This window comes from Periplaneta americana, chromosome 16 (assembly GCF_040183065.1).
Source record: "Periplaneta americana isolate PAMFEO1 chromosome 16, P.americana_PAMFEO1_priV1, whole genome shotgun sequence".
Lineage (NCBI taxonomy): Eukaryota > Metazoa > Arthropoda > Insecta > Blattodea > Blattidae > Periplaneta > Periplaneta americana.
In genome coordinates, this window is record NC_091132.1 from 152,923,873 (window position 1) to 152,944,309 (window position 20,437).

General features: G+C 34.4%; 1 long non-coding RNA gene across 1 annotated transcript; it reads left to right on the forward strand.

Annotated features, from left to right (window-relative positions):
• The first annotated feature begins 14,428 nt into the window (after nucleotides 1-14,428).
• Nucleotides 14,429-18,024, forward strand: LOC138716447 (uncharacterized). Its single transcript, XR_011336668.1, has 4 exons — nucleotides 14,429-14,596; nucleotides 16,123-16,231; nucleotides 16,325-16,694; nucleotides 17,773-18,024. It is a non-coding gene; the product is annotated as an uncharacterized lncRNA (long non-coding RNA).
• Nucleotides 18,025-20,437: the final 2,413 nt, after the last annotated feature.

Below are 20,437 nucleotides of genomic sequence, written 5' to 3' on the forward strand. Positions count from 1 at the left end.
GAGATGGAAGGTGAATGGGTTAGTAGTTCCAGTAGTTCTTCAGAGGTTGAAGAAGACATCGAAAATGTGGCTGCGGCTGTTATCATTCAGGAAAGAAGGTGTCGGAAGTGGGTGCATGATATAAACTTGAAACGGGAGGAATCTGGTGAATTTCATACTTTGTTTAAGCAACTAGAAGAAGACCCACAACGTTTTCATATGTACTTTAGAATGAATAAAGAAGAATTTGAATTTAATCACAATCAAATAAAAGAGAAAATACAGAAACAGAACACTCAATTTCGAATAGCAGTTAACACTCGAGAAAAATTAGCCGTATGTTTAAGCTAAGTACATGCTACAAATTTAAATACATAATACTCTTTATCTAATATTTCAATGAAGTTTCACATTACCGTACCTACTTAAAGTTGCTTCTTGAATAATGTCCACTGTTTTACAACTGAGCGAACCCTGATAATATTTTATGGTTAACGATAATAATCATTGCCCATTATCGGCTCACAATTTGCGGGCTTACCTGTATTTATATCTTGTGCTGTTGATCGAGATGATCCTGCAGATAGTAGAGCGTCATCCTGTATATATATATATATATATATATATATATATATATATATATATATATAAACTTGATGGTGCAGATAAAGGACGCGTTAATTGCAACTGCTGCTGTGCGTTTTCATTGTCCTTTTCCTGCACTGTCATTTGGGCTTGCAAAACAGCATTGCTTAATGTTAGTTTAATCTTTGTCTGTTCATATGGTGGCAACTTTTTTGTCATTTTGCACATGCTCATAAAAAACATGTCAGTTTCATCCATTGCTTTTTCCTGTCTTTCTTGATATTTAATTTGCCGTAAGGCAGCGTTGTCTTTCATTACCTGTATCATTTTATCAACAGAATTATTTTGTGCTTCTCGATTCTTTCCTTTTCTCGTGTTCAAGTTGTTTAAATTTGGACAATCTGAATTATTACGCGTTATTCCTTGTCCAAATTCCAGATCTTGAGAAGCAGTGGTTTGAGACTTAGAATCTTCAAAATCAGGGTTTTCAGGTGAAGGGTGAGGAGCAGGCTGACTTTCACTTATTTCGGTTGTTGGGTCATCCTCTGGTTCATCTTGAGATTCTTCTTGTAAATCCTCTAAGTTGTCATGTGTCCTAAAATAAAAAGTATATTTTACTGAAAACTAGTAATATAAAAGACGACCTTAATAACTAAATAGTTATTTATACTCACTTCCGATTTTCCAAATATGGCAAAAGGAAAGACATCTCCTGTTCAAATTTCCAGGGTGCAAATTTCCTAGCTGCCTGACCAGACTTTTTATTACGGCGTCTATTCATTGCTTGAAGGAAGCTTTTTCTTAGTTTTTCCCAAATTTCCTTTGCCGTCATAGCTGTAAAAATTAAAAGTGTAATTGTATAATTAATGCTAAGGAATATGTCAATTCCTTTGTATAAGATATGTATTTAAATAATTATGTAAGTTTAAGTAAACAAAAATATTAACTTCTTTCAGATTTCTGGCCACAGGAAATTCTTTTCGGAGTTTGGGCTTCAGTTTCCGTTTGGGTTTCTCCACTGTTCGAGAAATAGTGATAACGGTTTGTGACGCCATCTGGGAAAAGTTCCAGCCAATAGTAATGCCCGAACCTACAGAACAATTTTGGAAAACTCAGCTGCAAGATTGAAGGAACTGTGGAACTTTCCTAATTGTATAGCAGCCATAGACGGAAAGCATGTGAACATTCAGTGCCCTATTAATGCTGGATCTGCATTCTACAATTACAAAGGCAATCATTCTATAGTACTTCTTGCTCTGGTTGATGCGGATTATAAATTTATTACAATTGATGTAGGCTCTTACGGCAGAAACAGTGATGGGTGTGTTTTTGCTAATTCACGCTTTGGGAAAAAAACTGGAATGTAATACTTTAAATGTGCCACAAAATGCTCCATTAGTTGAAAATGGGGAGCCACAACCACACATAATTGTTGGGGATGAAGCATTTCCATTAAAAAAATATCTTCTGCGTCCATATGGCAGGCCCATTTAGATGGAGACGAAACAAAAACGATTTTCAACTATAGACTTTCCCGAGCGAGAAATGTGGTCGAGAATGCATTCGGAATTTTGACTGCTCGTTGGAGAATTTTTCAAAGATATATGGAGGTACAACCGAACATGGTCGATAGAATTGCACTTGCGTCATGCTGCCTGCATAATATGCTATGTAAAGACAATATGTTTGAGCCTGATGTGCAAGCACTTTCACTACCAACCTGTGCCCTAAGAAACCTAGACCACTTGAGAAGAAACAATACACGCGAGTCTTTTCAAGTGCGAGAAAACTTCAAGGAATATTTTAATTCTCTAGGCTCAGTGCCTTGGCAATTAAATGTTGTTCGTCGAGGTAGATCGCAAAATTAAGATTAATGTCTGCAGTACAGCTGTTGTAGTAATTGTTAATATGCACTTTTATGTGTATGGTAGCATCTACACTGATGTACCTCCTAAAATAATAATAATAATAATAATAATAATAATAATAATAATAATAATAATAATAATAATAATAATAATAATAAAATAGTAGTAATAATGAGGTTAAGTTGAATCGATGATTTACTTATGGGCTATTCCATATGAAATCGATCAGTAAAAAACCTCGCATTTTGATACTCATTGTATCACTGTTCTCTACGTACAAAAAAGTTTCATTGTATTTAGAAATTTTAAGGTCAATTTTCTCTATATTTCGGTCGATTTGAGATGGAATAGCTCTTGGAAATAAGTTAACATACAGTACTTACCGCTTATATTCATCTCTCTTCCTATTTCCTATTCTTTTCTCATGTTTAAGTCTCTGTAATTGGATGACTTAAAATTATACATAAATTCATATTGCCTTACTTTTTCAATGATATATTCCTCCATAATGAACCTGCACGTGCTCTCCACCGTCCAACAATGTCCGGTGCGACAGAAAATCTAAACGTGATAGCACGAGTGCTACATAGGAGAGGACGTGGCGTCCGTGGCGTGGGAATAGTGTGATTCTAAGCAACGTAAATAAATGGAGAAAACGAATACCACACATTGAATGCAGAACGTGACAGCACAGGAAATCACATTTTGTCCCGTGCCGTGGAATAACGCGTAATAATTCAGATTGTCCAAATTTAAACAACTTGAACACGAGAGGAGAAACACGTGGGAAGCTGATCTACTTTCCTTTATTGCCTATATACGATTAGTCGATTAAATTACATTAGGGATATCAGTGTAATTATGAAGACTATTAATTGGCACTCAAATCACACTACTATTTCCACAATCAGCAGTAGATTTTATTCAATCTTAGAATGAAGATTGGCTATTCAAGCTATCAAACGGAAATCACGATGTAGAGGCACAACGTATAATGTGTGGAGAACACATGATCTGTAAGAAATTGAATGTATAGCGACATTACGATGTATATATTTGGCATGGATACAGGAACGTTGCGAAAGTTAATATGATGAAAATAATTTATGATTATTAAAAAAAAAAAAAAACTTATGAAACTGAAAGTAGTCCAGAATGTTTCCTAAAACATCGAAAATCTATCAAGAAGTTACAACGCTGTGTTGTTAATAATTTTAAAATTTTATTATGGTTATTATTTATTTGTTCAAATTACTCGTACATTTCGCACGTAAGTTTGCAACAGAAGTAACGTCAATATTTGGGAGCACTTATAGTTGCGAGCAACTTTTTTTTAGAAATAGGTCGCAACAAAACTAGGCAAAGATCGCGTTTTACAGATTCTTACATAAAGTCCATTATGTGGATGGTTTCCAGCAGGACTCACATCGAGCACATCACAAAAATTTAGGAGATTGAACTTTCACGAATAAGGACAAGCCCGAATGTTTGTATATGTGTGTGTAAAAACAAATATATTTGAATTATTTTAGTTTTATTTTGAAAAATTTTTTCAATGTAGAAAAACTCTGAAAAAAAAAGTTGTTCGGATATAGCCTACTGCGCGCTTATTCGTGACTGGGTAGTGTCATCCACAATATAGTAATATTTTTAATTGTTTGTGTTGTAATGCGAAATAATTTTCATTCTGACTTATTGTCAGGTACCTTCAAATAAATATTACTTAAAATGATTGTCCAAACATAAATTGCCTACTTAAATGAACCTAGTAGAGCTATATACAGCATAGTAGTCCTATTTACTTTACATTGCTGTAGTAACTAATTTTCCTCTAAACGTATACCCTGACTGACGCTTTCTTTCGCGTTCACTCAATCCACAGCGCTCGTAAAGTGCACTCTGATAAACAATATTTCATAACCTTTCCCGTATCCTTGACATGCCTGTCCTAGTCTTATAGTCCACAAAGAAGTCACAAGACGTCGTAGTACTCAATTATTTCTCATGGAGAAATGCGATCACTTGAGAAATGCTATTCTTCCAAAGTTCTGCGTTCATTTTTTGTTCTCTATTCTGAAATAGTATACCTGTACTTTCTTTGTTATAACAACTAGGCCCATAACTTAAAATCCAACACAGATTAGACATAAACAGCGTTTTATTGGAATATTATATACTTTTGATTTTCCACAAGCACGGAAGTGATTTATTTATACATTTCTATAAATTCTAACAGAATGGACGAGAATAGTTATCTAAATCTGAACTTTCATAGCTTGCCGCCACAGAGAAATACAAAACGAAACAATTACCAGGTGCTTGCAGTATAGTTTATTTCATGTTTATTTTTTGTGCCGCTTGATTTGAAGAGCTCAACAGTCGGAACATTTCACGCAGTCGCAGTAGTTTGGAGACTTGTCTCAGGGCCAAAAATCTTCATACAATTTGCCCATACACGACATTACTTGTCTGTGAATTTAGGTTTCCACAGACTTACCTCCAGGTAAATCTTTGCGTGTGTCAGACACATAAGACCGTTTAACGGCCTCTGGCTCAAAACCATAAAAGTCAATGAACAATAACAACTACTCGTAGTTCCATTAATTAAAATGTCTTTCAGGAAACTTGCAGCAGAGTTCGCATAGGCCAGTTTCTATCTCTTGATTTTCCAATTCACTGCACTATCACCTTTATTATTTAATTCTGTTCTAGAAAACTCAAGAATAACAGAGAGGAGTTTCCAATTCACTGTGGGCTAAAGCAAGTAGGTGCACTATCACCTTTACTTTTTATCTTTGCTCTAAAGTATGCCATTAGGAAAGTCCAGGATAACAGACAGGGTTTGGATTTGAACGAGTTACATAAGCAGTTTGTTTATGCGGATGAAGTGAATATGTTAGGAGAAAATCCACAAACTATTAGGGGAAATACCAGAATTTTCCATAAAGCAAGTTAAGAAATAGGTTTGGAAGTAAATCACGAAAAGACTAAGTGTATGCTTATGTTTCGTGACCAGAACATAAGTATGAAATGGTCATATACAATTTTGAAATACATCCTTTGAAAAGGTGGAAAAATTCGAATACCTTGGAGTAAGAGTAACAAATATAAATGACATTCGGGAGGAAATTAAACACAGATTAAATAAGGAAATGCCTGTTATTATTCGGTTGAGAAGCTTTTGTTATCCATACGATGAAAGATGAGTGGAACAGAGACGCAGAATATCTGCACGGAAATATCATATGTACTTCGGTACATCATAATAATATATTTTGTTATCCAGTCTTACTTAGTTACTTACTTACTTGCTTAACTTACTTACTGGCTTTTAAGGAATCCGGAGGTTCACTGCCGCCCTCACATAGGTCCCTGTCCTGAGCAAGATTAATCCAGTCTCTATCATCATATCCCACCTCCATCAAATCCATTTTAATATTATCTTCCCATCTTCGTCTCGGCCTCCCCAAAGGTCTTTTTCCCTCCGGCCTCCCAACTAACACTCTATATGCATTTCTGGATTCGCCCATACGTGCTACATGTCAAAAACCAAACAAGAATTTCTTTGCGCGCGAAAGAAAAGCAGTTCAAAGCATGGCTTCCTGCTTCCAGCTAACGAAACAGGTTTGGAAAGTGGTAGTTGAATGAATGAGACTCGGTTGCGATAGGGATTTTTCCGCGATACGCGCAGTGCTGGATGGTGGTGATAATACCAAGGAAAATTAATCCATTGTCAATCATCATATCCCACCTCCCTCAAATCCATTTTAATATTATCCTCCCATCTACGTCTCGACTTACCCAAAGGTCTTTTTCCCTCCACCCTCCCAATTAACACTCTATACGCATTACTGGTTTCGCCCATACGTGCTATATGCCCTGCTCATCTCAAACGTCTGGATTTAATGTTCCTAATTATGTCAGGTGAAGAACACAATGCGTGCAGTTCTGTGTTGTGTAACTTTCTCCATTCTCCCGTAACTTCATCCCTCTTAACCCCAAATATTTTCCTAAGCATCTTATTCTCAAACATCCTTAACCTATGTCACTCTTTCAAAGTGAGAGTCCAAGTTTCACAACCATAAAAAACAACCGGTAATATAACTGTTTTATAAAATCTAACGTTCAGATTTTTTGACATTGTTATCCAGTCTACTAGTAAAAAAGTTGAAAGTTAGAATTTATAAAAGAGTTATATTACCGGTTGTTCTGTATGGTTGTGAAACTTGTACTCTCACTTTGAAAGAGGAACAGAGGCTAAGGGTGCTTAGAAAAATATTTCGGGCTAAGAGATGAAATTACGGGAGAATGGAGAAAGTTATACAACGCAGAACTGCAGGCATTGTGTGTATACTTCCCCTGATATATTTAGGAATATTAGATCGAGACGTTTGAGATAGACAGAACATGTAGTACGTATGGTCGAATCCAGAAAGGCATATAGAGTGTTAGTGGGAAGGCCGAGACATAGATGGGAGGACAATATTAAAATGTATTTGAGGGAGGTAGAATACCATGGTAGAGACTGGATTAATCTTGCTCAGGATAGGTGCCGATTTTGTGCTTATGCGAGTGAGGAAATGAACCTCCGGGTTCTCTAAAAGCCATTTGTAAGTACGTAATAACAGTAATAATAATAATAATAATAATAATAATAATAATAATAATATTAGTGGTAGTAATAATAATAATAATAATATATACAATTTAAAATACCGATAATGTAAATTGTAAAGAGTTTTAATAATGTGCCGATTTGTTTTCGGCATCCTGTTCTTTCTGTTCCGTTTCTCTTTATTAATTAATTTTTGTTGACCAGCGTGGTTTTATTTTCTTTTCTATTACTTTTTTCTCCCATAGATGGTTCTGTTTGATCCTTTATATATTTTTTTCTGTGTGTCGAAGAACAAATATGTCTCTTAATGAAGATTCTCCACGAGTGTCGGACTAGCTGCTCTACTATAGGGTCTTCCTCCCTCCATCCCCCCTCCAGGCTGCTTCGTATTCGGCCAATAGGAGAACAATAGTACTCTCCCCTATCGCGGATACAGTAAATTGCTTGGAGATAACCCATAGAGAAAAAACCTGACGTGATAGAATAAAACTAACAGCAGTTTCAAAATCAGCATATAGGCCTAATCGCTTGGAGGTAAGCTATAGAGAAAAAACCTGACGTGATAGAGGAAGACTAAGTGAAGTTTCGAAATCGGCGTGTCTATTTTAGTCAAAATGAGCTGAAAAATTGAAGTCAACAAAAGATGTGTCCAAAATTCTTCTCCAGTGGTGTTGTAAATTTTCAAGTGCTGTAGGAGGGAAATATCCACAAAGCTGAGAAATTGCAAATTATCACAGTCTTGAAACCTCACTTTCTTTTCCATTCAAACAGAATCCAAAATCTCGAAAAACAAAATTCTGAAATTGCGATAACTCTCTTCCTCTGTCAAGGTAGTGTATTCTCTTCTCCGAGTTATGCTGGTCATTCCTTTAACTTGCTCAAATAATTCCAAGAAATACTGGTCATTTCTTTTATTGTGTATTACAGCACAAGTACTTTTTATCTTAGATATGCAGTATGTAATGTCCAGTGATTTTTTCTGTAGAACATCAAATAGAACATCGGTCAATGAAAAAAATATCTCACAATCTCAAGCGGGATTCGAACCTGCGACTTCCTGTACTCGGGTCAGGCGCTCTACCGACTGAGTTATCGAGTTCGCCTCACGCTAAAGGCTCGGAATCATCCTTTCATACTGGCGACTCTGTTATAGAGTACTGTCCATAGCGTCTGATCTAGTCAGCACTGCTTATGGGTGGGAAGAAACATTACAAATATAATCTTCATTTTACGATGTTGGATGACATATATACGTCCATTGATGTGACATATTAATGAATAAATTCATTAATATTTCACAACAATGGACGTATATACGTCATCCAATATCGTAAAAAAATATCATTGAATACTACAGCCACAAAGGTAAATTCAAGACTATTCATATCATTGAGATACCCCTTACTAAGTTGAATAGATTTCTTGTTAGACAGTTTGTCATTCATAATTAGCTCAAAACTTGTTTAATGTTTTCTCAATCCTCTACAATTACATCGAGTAATTTTGAATTAGAACGCCAGCGAGTTTCTGCTAAGGTTGGTATACGTCTAGCTGATAGTGAATCTAATACGTGTGTTCTTTTTGATGAATAGTGGAAAAATGACGGAATCCCACTGATACTCGCAAAAAATATGCAAAATTTAGAATTGCATTCTAAACTCTGTTGCAACTCTAAGTTTAACCGATGGGCTAAACAATGCACAAACAGAGTATGAGATGCTTTGTCCTTAACTTTCATCTGGAGACCGTTTAAGTGACCTGCCATTACGCTTGCCCCGTCATAGCACTGTGCTACCAATCTGTTCTCATAACCAAATTCTCATAAAACCCCATCAAAAATATTGAACAATGCTTCAGAGGATCTATCAACACTAACATTATGAAAACCCTAGGAAACGTTCAACAATAATACCTTCAGAATTTACATATCTTATTATCATAGAACACTGTGATGTCTGAATAATGTCTGTGCTATCATCAACTTCAACAGCAAAAAAAAAGTTGTATTATGAATCTTATTTTTCACATGGTCATTGATGTAGTCAGATATACAGTCTAAGACTTCATTTTGTATGGTCCTAGAATCACCGGTGAATACACTGTTAATTTTAGAGTACCTAGTGGTTTTGAATTTCCAGCGGACTCCTAGATATTAATAATGCAAGTAGGTCCTTGATATTGCCTCCATTTATTGAAGAAACCCTTTCATCGTGACCCCTATATCCAAGTTCTTGTTTGCTTAAATACAACACTGAATCAATTATAAGTTGGAAAATAATCCTATTTATGCGAAAATTTCCATTGAAATGGACAAGATGTAACCTTGCATTTTCCTGAATGGCGTCAGCAATTGTTTTCCTATTCTTCAGGAAAGAGTTGAGTTGCAATTTGCATTTCGGATGTTGGGCAGAATCTTTGTGTTTTTTAGAGCCCGCGTGAAATTCTTAAAATCTGAAAATCCTTCTTCATTCCAAATATTGTAGTTATTGCTGAAAAGCAAACAGGGCCAACAAAATAATTTCTCTAAATAGAGACTACTGATAGCCATGGAAATTCAGAAAATCAAGAGTTTTTGAAGTTAATATTATAAGATTTACTGTTTTTTTTCTTTTTTTTTTTTTACACTAACATTTAATGCTGTGGTAGGCCGTCCTGTTGTAAAATGTCTTTCTTCTCTTCGTCTTTCCATCTGGAAAACGGTGTTTCAAGTAACGCACATACAGAGTCATTAAATGGATTCATTATCACAGGCACACACTTAACAAACTTTTACTGTCTAACACCCTCACAAGGAAAAAAACAAAGCTATACTGTGGATGTGGGTTAGGGTATTCCTTATTTTCCGACTTCAACATTTTTAACACTCCAGATTTGTTCGAATGACTCTAAAATATGTCTACACAAAATTCTGTTGTGATTGAAGCACTGCAATCCGTGCCGACTAGAGCGCGAACTCGCATGACTCGCTGAGTCAGTACATGCAGTACAGTCAGTTCTGTCTATTACCGATCGTGTCGCACGTATTTTCGGGTCGCTATTCTAACATAATGTCGCATCAATTACACATGCTACAAGGCGAAGTACCAAGAATGATATCACTACAAAATTAATGATTGCTTTGGATATACAGTATGTCGGCTGAGTGTAAGACGTTCTGTATTCATCCTTCAGACGACACTAGAGGCACTTGGCCACAATATTGAAGAGTTCCCAATTAATAATTATTCTTCTATTCATCGAATCAGACAGAAGATGAGAAGAAAACTTTCTAAAATAATTAGATCCACTTTCAAAAATATATCCCTGCAATTCTTACTGTTTGTTGGGATGGTAAACTGTTGCCCGCATTAAATATCAGAGACCCAAAAGAAGAAAGGTTTCCAATCGTAGTTACATTTGGGGACAGTAAGCAGCTCATCGGCGTTCCAAAATTACATAATAGTTCTGATAAAGAGCGAGCGAATGTTGTTTGGAATGCATTAACGTATTGGGGTATTGAAAATAATGTACAAATTCTCTGCAGCGACACAACTGCCTCAAACACTGGCTGCTTTAATGGACATGTGTCTTACTTGAACAAAAATTGGGCGGGGAGTTGTATTTCTCGTGTCGTCATCACATATAAGAACTTATTTTACGATGTGTATTTGAATGTAAAGTACGTGATGTAACAAGCAGTCCTGACATAGCACTTTTTAAACATTTGAGGGAAAGCTGGAGAAGTGGCAGAAACAATGTGGAAGTGTTTTTCAATGAGTGGAAATTAAAGAAATTTTAGATGGATGGCAAAAGCAATATATTGATTAAAATGTTTCTGCTAAGATCTCAACTTAAACTATCGATTAAAGATAAACATGTCTTAAGGGATGTCAATCTGTTCATTGTAACTGTTTACGTCAAACCGTAGCTTCAGTGCAGTGCAGCTGTAAAAGTTCCTTGTTAAGATCTCTGCTTATTAAAAGTTCCGAAATCATATAAAAATAGATTCAACAATTACAAAAGCAGCTGTAAAGAAATTTATTCACCATTATGTGGTATTTATCAGAAGAGTTGTCTGTCCTATCGCTGTTTGATGATGAAGTAGATACGTACTACTCAAAATCAAAATGGTAGCAAATTTGAATAGAGAGAATCTACACATGGAAAAGATATGTATTTCTCTTTGTGTAGAGTTACATGGCAATTGTTTAATAAAAAATTATATGTTATACATTCATCAATAGCTTAAACACTAAGTTCAAACTACAAGTCTTAGATTTCCTAACATTCAAATTAGCGCTCAATTTGGCACGGGTAAATGTCATCCTATGGAGATGAAATTTTGTTTTTGAGTAAATCTGACCAAATAAAAAATATTTACGGGATCGGCGCAAAAATGTTCTTTTTTTTTTTCTTTTTGGTAAAATAAGAGATGCCCTAATGTGGGTGGAGGCGTCAAGGCGAGGAGCGAACAATATTGAGAGGGTGGCCTTTGCTTAAAAGTGGTTTGAGAGGTCCGGAAGTCTACAGTACTGTTGCGGGGATGCATGGTTGTTGAAAATATCCCTTCACATGAATAGTAAAATGAGTAAAATAACAGTTTTCTGAGAGAATTTGACGTCACGTTGTCATGGTAACCAGCTGTTGGGGAACGACGTAGTTTGGAGGACACGTTCTGTTCATAACCACTGACAGGTATACTGCGAGAGAGAAAAAGCATGATGAACCCTCGCTCGCTCTTTGTCTTCTTCCCTTCACCCGGTAAGTCGAGACTGGCTAACGAGTGCCATTATCTTATAGCATTTAATTTTAAATTTTAGGTGAAGGGCTCCTTCACTCCCTTCACTCGGCGAGCCGTGCCCGATAGCTGCGTAAAAGATGAAAAGTATCAACTTCGAAACACTGACGAGTCACGTGACTTTGGGACGAAGGTAAGCGATTTCTGTTCACTGACATACGCGAGTAAACATTTTTGAAACAAACCCGTGATTTTCTCGATCTAGCAAAATAAGTGGAAATATTACATTACTTCTATTATATAACTTAGTTTCACTGATTTCTAAACTTCTGTTTTTGTTCTAGAATATTATTATTATTAAAATTATTATTATTTTATTATTATTATTATTACTATTATTATTATTATTATTATTTTATTATTATTGTTATTATTATTATTATCATTACTATTTATTTAACTTAATTCCCAAACACTTGGACCTAGTATAAGATCATTTCACTGCTTACTTCCCGGTTTAATTCACCTTCAGACTTGTATTCCAAGTAATGTGGTAATAGTTCGTCGTAATATTAGTCTTGGTATTAAACACATGCAGGTGAAGAATGAATGGAAACGAGAACATGGCCTGATATATCATTATAAAGAGAGGAACAAATTGATCATTTACGTTTGTTTTATACACTAATAATAATAATAATAATAATAATAATAATAATAATAATAATAATAACGATGATAATGATAATGATGATAATAATAATAATAATAATAATAATAATAATAATAATAATAATAATAATAATAATAATACGGCGATAATGAGCCTCCTGGTTCTCTAAAAGCCATAAGTCAATAATAATAATAATAATAATAATAATAATAATAGTGTCAATAATAATAATAATAGTGTCAATAATAATAATTTGTAATAATGATAATAATTATAATAATTATATGGCGGTAATGAGCCTCCTGGTAGGTACTCTAAAAGCCATAAGTCAATAATAATAATAATATTACTATTATTATTAATATTATTATTATCAGTATTATTATTATTATTATTATTATTATTATTATTATTATTATTAATCTCCTGCCTGTGAAGGTTTAGGCCTTGAGACCTGTTCGGAGGCTAACAATACTAATTTGTTATTAATATATTAACATATTGGACAATATGGTACACTCGTACGTAACTCGTAATCTCAGTATCTTTTAAGGATTAAAAAAAGAACAAAGAAAAATAAAATCAAAAAACTTATGGGATTACTTGAAAAGGAGGATTCACTCAGAAAATGCATTCGTACAATACAAAAAATCTGCACTGTATCAGGTATGCAAAGGCTCGTATTGTCGGCACAGCATATCTTGAGGTACTAAGATGCAACTTCAACATTTTTCCCCCATTACGTGATCACCAGCTGAAATCTAGTGTTTTTGCAGCCCCCAGGTTCACTTCACTATTGGCAACACTTACTTCAACACCCACATGTTCTAGATATCATGATAGTTAGTCATTTTGTAGTTCTTATGTTGGTACACTTGGAATTATTATTATTCAGGCCTACCGCTACTCGATTTAAAATTCATTAGATTTATTCAAACGTAATATTGTGCGTGTATTTTATATCGCGATTATAATATATATAATATATTCCGGGAATTGCGAGTTGTACGTGAAGTTACTATTTCCATCACATCACATAATACAACTCTGTGGTGCAATTATTGTTATTATCAGAACTACCAGTATTGTATGTTTCTACGTAAGTACACTTGGAATTATTATTCAGGCCTACCGCTACTCGATTTAAAATTCATTAGATTTATTCAAACGTAATATTGTGCGTGTATTTTATATCACGATTATAATATATATAATATATTCCGGGAATTGCGAGTTGTACGTGAAGTTACTATTTCCATCACATCACATAATATAACTCTGTGGTGCAATTATTCTTATTATCAGAACTACCAGTATTGTATGTTTCTAGGTAAGTAGAAATTTTGGAGCATTATATTGCAATATTACAATAAATTAACATATTAGAATGTTATGTTGTATTAAGATTCACTGTTATTTAGCATGTATTAAGATATTATATTACATAGGCATACTTATATTCTAGAATAGTGAAATTTATAATTAGGCCTACAGATGATTCTGCTGAGGTAAGAGCATTATTTTAACTTTAAAACATTATCCATATAAAAATAAATTATATGATATAACAATTACATTTTTATCATAATATAAGGTATTATCCAGAGAATCTACATCAAAGAAGGCATGTTTCACTGGCTTATGAGAGATGTATATAATGATAAACACGTGGTTTATTAGTTTGCTGTTATAAAAACTTCCAATTATCCATTAGAATATACAGGTATCAAATGACTTTTATGTTGAAAGTATTTATAGCTCCAAACTAAAACCATGTGTTATCATCTCACAGAAGTCAGTGGAACAAAGGAAAACAGTCTCTCTTATGGTGCAGTTATTTTTGAGAATTACGTAATATAATTTTACATAACCTTACAAATATTCAGTCTAATGAAAGTGAATAAAATCAAGGTTGAAGTTAGGTTAATTGTAGTTCATGTTTTAAAATGCAATAATCACTTTATTTTAAGGTTATAACATGTCCAGAAGGAAAGAGTCTGAAGAACTTATAGGCCTATATCAAGAAAGAAAATACTTTCGTTACAGAGCAGCTTACAATAAGCAGTGGTTAATATGTACAGACAATTTAAGGCTGAAGCAGAATAGGAAGATATCTGTCAAACCAAAGCGGTTCTAATGGCAAGAATTGCAAATCTCTTGTAAGTAGGCCTACCTGTTTTTATAGATAATATTTGACAGGATCAGTACAGATCTTATTCCATAAGGATGCATCCATGATAGTGTGTTAAAAAATATTTACACATAATTTAACATACGAAGACTTTTCTGTAACCTAATCTAATGCAACTTCATGATAAACTAATGCATGTGGTTGAGTTTACATGCAACTGAATTTTGAAAAATTTTAAGTTTACTTAGAAATACAAGTCCCAAATAAAGTAAAGTCCCATCACTGATAACCTTTCGTATGTATAAAAATATTCTTGTTAGAAATTAAGTAAAAAAAAATACGTATTCAATAACGCAGAAGAATATTTTATTATTGTCCCAAGTACTTCAATATATTACCATAATCTTTAAGGCTATAGGAATAATTAAAAAGTAGCATATTATATGTTTACTTGTTCCAGATATTGTTACACCACAGGCATGTATGTATAAGAAGCATTAAATTGGACTCTCACTTTGAGAGGGGAACAGAGGTTAAGGGTATTAGAGTATAAGGTTCTTAGGAAAATATTTGGGACTAAGAGGGATGAAGTTACAGGAAAATGGAGAAAGTTACACAACGCACAACTACAAGCATTATATCCTTCACCTAACATTATTAAATCCAGACGTTTGATGTGGGCAAGGTATGTAGCACGAATGAGTGAGTCCATAAATGCATACAGAGTTAGATTGAAGACCTTTGGAGAGGCCGAGACGTAGATGGGAGGATAATATTTTGAGGGAGGTAGAATATGAAGCTAGGGACTGGATTAATATTGTTCAGGATAGGGACGAATGGTGGGCTTATGTGAGGACAGCAAAAACCTCTGGGTTCCTTAAAAGCCATTTGTAAGTAAATACTGTAAATAAAATATATAATCTCCATACTTTTATCACAGCATTCATAGAATGCAGTAGAAATAATTATTACCAAATCTGAAAAGAGGCATATGCTGTCTACACCAGGGAAAAACAAGAAATATCCACAATCTATAACTGGCATCAGATAATTTTTCGAAGGAAGTCATTGCAAGATTTGTATATGATAGACCGAATCGAGATGAAGAAAATTATGGCAGTAACATTTTTTTTTTTTTAATTTTAATAAGTTAGAAGACTGTAGACTTTACTCTTATAATTACTTCTTATTTATCAGTACCGGTACTATTTTCATTCCTGTTCAGGAAAAAGAGTAACAGCCATGCTGGTACTGGGCCATGTAACAGCAAACTATGATACATACTTCATTTGAAGGATCACGTTCGTCATTAAGGACAATTTTGAAGGAAATGTGGTTTAAATTGAAAAAAGAGGGCAATCTCACATTAGTAAGAGAAAGTAAAAATATTAATTTTAAGAGAATATGTGAGAAATATGAAAAGTGAGGGTCCAAAGTCTGTTGTTTTTCTGGATGAAACTTGGATTTTTATGAATGACAGGCTTTATTACAATATTTTAAGATAGTAAAGGGAATAAATGTTGTAACATTATTAATTCCATGTATATTTCATAGACTGCAACACATTCATGGAGCAAACCAGTATCGTTGGTGGTAAGGTTCAAGGAGTTATGCATCGACCTGCTGTGGAAGGAAGACTGGTCATTGTACAAGCTGGAACCTGGTAATATAACTACAATACTATTAAACTATATATAGTGTAGTAACTTTTATTGTGTGTTCTATCTAGAATCTAAATATCTTGTCTCTTTTATAGATGCAGATTTAACTTTTTGCATCCAATTTGAAGACTGGTCAAGATTACTATGGTGCCATGAATACAATCCAGAAGTGGGTGGAAAGGTAGCTTATTGTTGGGTTGAAAAATTTAGGTCCTTCGATTATTGTTATGGATAATGCTTTCTACCACAATAAAATTGCAGAATACAAACCCACAACAAAAGGAGACGAGATCAGTTAATGGTAAATATAATTTCTGTAGAATCTGAGTAATGAACTGTGATGTTAAATTGCATTATTTATGTTTAAATGTGAATTTTGTAGACATGACTGAAACAGAATGGAGCTACCATTGCCAGACAATGCAAACAGGAATAAACGACACTTGGAAAGGTGATTCTCTAAATGTAAGTAATTCATAAGTAATTCCCCCCCCCCCCAATGGTGGTTAATTGACTATTTGTCATTCAGCCATATGAAGCGAGTTGTGTAGACCAATTTATCAACACAATCATTGCCCAAGGTGTGTCATAGGAGGCTGGTTTTCGATACACCAACCTCTCCACCATCCAGGCCATGAGGGTTACCATTTTGCACGACATACAGCAGGACAAGTGCATCAGAGGCCACCACTAATTTAAGAAAAGTGAAAATATCTCTGATGATCAGACACCTCATATCAAAACCCACTATTTTTTTAACAAAATATGACATGCCTACAGATAGATTGCTGTACATTCAAATACAAGGATGCTAGACAATCTCATCATTGATAAATTCAAGTTGTGTTTTTTCTGTTGCTTAGGACTTAACGATAGAGTTTCCCTTCCAGGGATTAGCTATCGTGATGTTTCAAGAAGCCAGTGAGGCTTATTTTGTTTGGTCTCTCATATATAGACCAACCTCTCTGACATCCATGCCATGAGGGTTAACATTTTGCACAATGACTTCCACCTAGACAGGCATATCAGAGGCCACCATTAATTCAGAGGAAAGTGAAAGTGTCTGATAATATGATGTCTTACATCAGTACCACTATCTTTTTCACGAAATATGATATAGTTAGATTTGTGTACCTTCAGAAGCAAAGAATTCTGTGAGGGTAGTATTTTGCTACAAAACTTGCCAGATCCTTGAGCTAGATTGCACTGAAAGTTATTTTCAATATTTCTGTTTCAAAGCCTGATGGCATATTTTAGATACTGGTACAATGTTATTTATGCAGTATTAATTTTCACTCTGTGTACAACATAATATATTTTTTATTTTAGTTTTAATTCCTCCCCCCCTTTTTCTACTGATATTTACATGATTAATTGTCCAGTCTAGTATAGTCACCATAATGTCCACTATAATTCTACTAAAAATTAATTCAGTTATTGTTAAATGGGGCTATGTGTAATTATTTTCTTATATTAAACATGCACAGATCCCTTTTTAACATTGACAGTTTCTGTGTTAAATCAAATTCTGTCTTTCTTTTAGTCTCAAAGGATCCCATGATGCCGCCAAACATTATCAAGAGGTTGGTTAAGGAAGAGGACGTCTGGAAATTTGGTAATATAATGACTAATTTAAGAATTATGGCTGATGCAAATGCTGGAGCAAACATAATATGTCTATCCAAAACCATAGTTATTTTCTTTTTATATCACTTTGTATTTTTCAGAAAAATAAAGTAAGTGTGCTGTTACACAGAAAATAATACAGTTGATTGTTCATTGTGTATTTTTGTTGTTGCCTAAGTGTGATTTATGTTAAATTTGTATAATGAAGAAATAAAATAAAGTTATTTTCAATCTGTCCTTTGTCGAAGTATTCCCTTAGTCCTGAGGCAAAAGTCGGGATATTAGAATTGTGTAATGCTGATTCAATATATCAACTTGTCAGCATTCCATAATGTTATACAACAATATAATAATTACATCACCCTTCTCCATTAATCCTGAAATAATAAAAATACTTAAGTTGCCCTTTCATTTGGTAGAAACAAATCCTTATTATACAAAATTAAAGTTTAATTCTTTTTGTATAGAGATTGGTCGTGAAAAGTAAGTATGATTTTTAAATTTTCATTACTTGGTTAGTTAAAAATAAAATTTCACTTTTCCCATTGTACTTTTTAATTGTATTTATACATACGTATCTATATGTATTAAAGAGGAATATGTGCAGCAAAAGAAATGGAAAATAATAGTGATGAATGTAATGTAGTTTTTAAGAATATTTTTTTAAGACATGACCATTTAAATTGTTATTCAAATTTTATTTACGGCACATAATACCATCTTTCGTGGCATAAATTGTTTTACTTTTTTTCAGAGTTTGTTTCATTCTGATCCACAATTTTTAAATGCTCTCCACTGACAATTTGTTCAATTTATTGAAAAGAATTAATATTAGTGCTTTACGTTCAAAGTTGGTAAGACTGAAGTACGGCCATTTTGGATTTTTTAGTACGTCACTATATGTTGTGCCGAGTTATAGAATACTTACGTCACCATAGTCAGGAAATGAAATTACGGTTGTATTGTTTAAATGTATTATTTTTGTTCGGGTTTACAAATGGAAGGAATCTACGCGTAGTAAAGTCAATTTTGAACTTAGAAATTGCAAAAATTAAAGATCAAGCAAGACGAACTCAAGAAAGCTCATTCAAAATACTTAGATTTGGAAGAAAAAATTTGCAATGTATGGAAAATCATCACGGAAGAGAAAAATAAATCCTGGAACAAAAGAAAACTATAGTCAACTGTACGAAGACAGGTCTGAACCTCACAAGTGATACTAAGAAGACACCACATATGAGGCAACTAGGCCAGAAGATAATGAGGTAGGTCGGAAATTTATTTTATTATAAGTCTAATATAGGATAAGGAAAGGTATTTTCGTGATATAGTATATTAGTGATAATTTTTGCAAAAGCTTTCAAGAACATGCTTACTGTAGAAAATAATTCTAGAGTCTGCTAGAAATACCACATTGTTTCACGGATGGCTAAACATGATTGATTCCATCTTAGTTTGCTTGTGCTGGCCATGACAGTTCCACTGCCGGAAGAAGAACTTATCAAGCGGTACCTAGAGGAATCTAGAGCAAATCGATGGTCTTCTAGCATGTTCAAAACGAGCAAATATTTTTTTTAAGTTCCAAGGGATCTATCGTTATATTTTTCTTGTGTTTCTTCCATAAATAATGTTGTCGCTCTGATGTAACGCGACGGAAAATCCTGCGAACGTAAGATATTGCATGGTGCTTTTTACCACATACATTCAGCCAGAATTTCACAGCTTTCCTCTTCTAGTCCACGCTGACACCTACATTTACTTTTTTTTACAGGGTTTGCGACATAGCTTGAACTGGACGATTTGCAGGGGGACTGACTGTTCGTATCACTGGCTTCTGGGGATTCACTGTCTGACTCGAATATCGAACTCGGGCCTGCAACATTATTTGTGACAGGAGCAAGGATCTAGCGATCGGTATCACTATCACTTGAATCACAATCACTTCCTTCACGTTCATCGAGAGTTGTCTCCTTATATCGGACCAATCCTGTACAACTATATTCAATCAGTTCAATAATGCACTGGAACATTTTCTTTTCTTTCGCGTTTATGTTTCCCGAAAACGAAATAATATTCTTATGGACTGGTGGCGAACTCAAGAACACTAATCGAATTTACGTCTTGCTCCGAGGAACTCATTGCAACAGTTCTCCTTTCTTACACAACCCTCTACATCGTACTGGATACATTAATCCTGTAGTCTCCGCTTGTATTACTGACCTTCATTCACATGCTTCTGTTTGCTGCTGGTTGTCACTGCTCCACTGGTTTGCAAACAGGAAGGGCTGTCCATTCCAACTTGTAAAGACTAGTATCCATTTCCCTATTGCTTATATGCTTAATTCCGGGATATATTTCGGGACCTTGCAGTGAAAACAGGCAGCTAATACTTTGTACATGGTCTTCTAGTAGAACATCGGTTGTCACCAAAGTTTCGAGGCAAATTTCGGCATGCAGGGTGTGATACTTTCCTTGTACGAGTTGAAGGTTAGCTGTATGTGTATGTGTGTTAAGAACCAGCTCTAATTTTCACCGGATACTTAATATGACTAATCCACTTCAATAATGATCATCTCCCATGA